Source organism: Geotrypetes seraphini, unplaced genomic scaffold, assembly GCF_902459505.1.
Source record: "Geotrypetes seraphini unplaced genomic scaffold, aGeoSer1.1, whole genome shotgun sequence".
In the NCBI taxonomy this organism is placed as follows: Eukaryota; Metazoa; Chordata; class Amphibia; order Gymnophiona; family Dermophiidae; genus Geotrypetes; species Geotrypetes seraphini.
In genome coordinates this window covers 10,001-12,500 of record NW_022985848.1, presented here as the reverse complement: position 1 = coordinate 12,500, position 2,500 = coordinate 10,001, and positions in this window count along the sequence as shown.

Below are 2,500 nucleotides of genomic sequence, written 5' to 3'. Positions count from 1 at the left end.
CGCCCCCCATCAACCCTTCGACCCCGCTCTACCGCCTCCCTCACAGTTATCGCTGCCCCTATTGCTCCCCTCCCCGGAATGCCACACATTTGCGCAGGTGCCAACAAGGATGCCGCCACCGTCCCCAATCTTGCACACAGCATCTTTGCCAAAATTTTACGGTCAGTATTCAGCAAAGAAATGGGCCTCCAGTTTCCCACCCTTGACCCCTCCTTCCCTGGTTTTGCAATTAATACCAAAACTGCCTCCCTCATGGACCTTGGCAAGACAGACTGGCAGTCCAGCTCTCCAAACAGCCGCACCAAAACCGGTGCCAGCTGCTCGCAAAAGGTTTTATAGAACTCTGCCGTCAATCCATCCGGCCCTGGCATTTTCCCACCTGTCAGTCCGGCGATCGCCTGCTTTACCTCATCCACTGTCCACGGTCTAGTCAGCCCTTCTGCCTCCTCCTTCGTTATCCCCCCATCCACCCCAGGGGTCCCCGCTTCCCTACCCGCCTGCCCACCTGCAAAAAGCTGCCCAAAATGCTCCCCCACCACCCTCAAAATCCCTTCCCTTGACTCCTGCTCAATCCCCTCTCCATCCCATAAACACCCCACCTTCCGCCGCCTGACCCTCTCCTTACATGCCCTGAAAGGGTCCGGTGAGATGAAATTCCCATAATCCCGTTCCCACACTAAAGACTTATACCTATCATACTGGAGGCGTTCAATTTCCCCCCTGAGTACTTGAATCCCCTCCCCCTGTTCACCCCCCGCCACCCTCCAGTTCAACTCCTTCCGAAGTGCCAGCCTTCCACCTCCTTCCACCTCTCCCATCCCTATTCTGCGACACTCTCCTACTTATCTTCCTAAAGAAGCCTTTAATCCTACCCTTAACAACCTCCCACCAGTCCCCCAAGGACCCATACGCACTCTCAACGGACAGCTGATCCGTCCAGAACTCCCGAAAACCTGCCTGCACCTGTTCCTCCTGGAGCCAGCTGCTATTGAGCCGCCACAATCCCCTCCCCATCGCCGGGTTCCTCCCCCCCACCTGAATACTGACCAAGGCGTGATCTGTGAATTCCACATATTCCACTAGGGAGGGGCCTGACAGTCCTCCCTCCTGACAAAAAATCTATCAAGACGGCTACGACATTTCCCCCTACCATAAGTATACCCACCCCTCTTCCCAAAAACCGTGTAAATATCCACCAATCCCGCCCCCTCCCCCACCTGCTTCAAAAATAACTCATCGTAACTTAAGGAAAATTTCCTCCCTTCCCTATCCTCTTGCCTCACCACCGCATTAAAGTCCCTCCCCCACACCACCCTCCTGGCCGCAACCTGGAAAGGAGAGCCTTACGCTCCCATTTCCTTTGTGGACCGTAGATATTCACCAACCGCAATTCCTCTCCTTCCACCTTGACATCCAATATCAATCCCCTCCCCCCACCCACTTCCACAACCCTACGGACCTCCACTGCTCTGGAACGAAACAACATTGCCACCCCCCCATATGCCTCCTGGGCCAAAACCCAGTACGATGGCCCCCATTTCCAGTCCCGTTTCGCTTTCCATAGGATACTTGGGTGATCCACCCTTGTCTCCTGTACCAAAATGACGTCCAAGTGTTTGGAAGACAAAAACTCATATACTATGGACCTCTTCCTCTCCGTACGGAGACTAGCAACGTTTAAAGTTGCGATGGTCAAACCGGGACCCCCCATCATAAGACTAATTTGGATTTCTTCCCCCCCTTCTCACCACTCCCCTCCTCCACACCCCTCTTTACCACCACCCCTGGCGTGACCAGCTCGCCCTCTGCCAGAAACACTTCTTCCCCCATTCCTTCCCCTCCCTTATTCTCCCCTTCCTTGATCACATCTCTCCCTTCCCTGAAAGCAACCCCCCCTACTACCTCCTGACCCCCTCCTACATGTTGAACAACCCCAACCCCACCACTTCCTTCCTCCTTGGCTGCCATCTCACGTTCCTTTTTCCTAACCCGCAGCCTCTCCAATACCACCACCGGGCAAGCACGCTGCTCGTCCTCCCCCCCTTTCCTCTCCTTGGACTCCCCAGCCCCCACCTCTTCCTCCAGTGCCAAGACGCGGAACCGATTACTATCCTCAACCCGAGCCCCCCTTTTATCCCGCAGACGCTTTCCTGCCGTCTTACTGCATACCTGTTCCCATGTCCCCCCATCCCCTCCCTCTCTCCCATCTCCCTCTTCCTCCCCAGTTTCCTGCACCAACCCTCCACTACCCTGTCCATTATCCTGACCACCCTCCATGTCCGGTCTCCCTTCCTGATGGCTCTCCTGGGGTAACTTCCCCGGATCCCGCTCCCGGGGTTCATTTCGTCCCTCACCCTCTTCCCCCCATCCCCCTTCATCCACCCGCCACCGATTATGAGCAGCCTTCGGACACTTACTGAAGGGATGTCCCAGGCACCCGCACAGATTACATCGAATCAGGTCACACTCCTCCCCAATATGCCCTTTCCCTCCACACTTG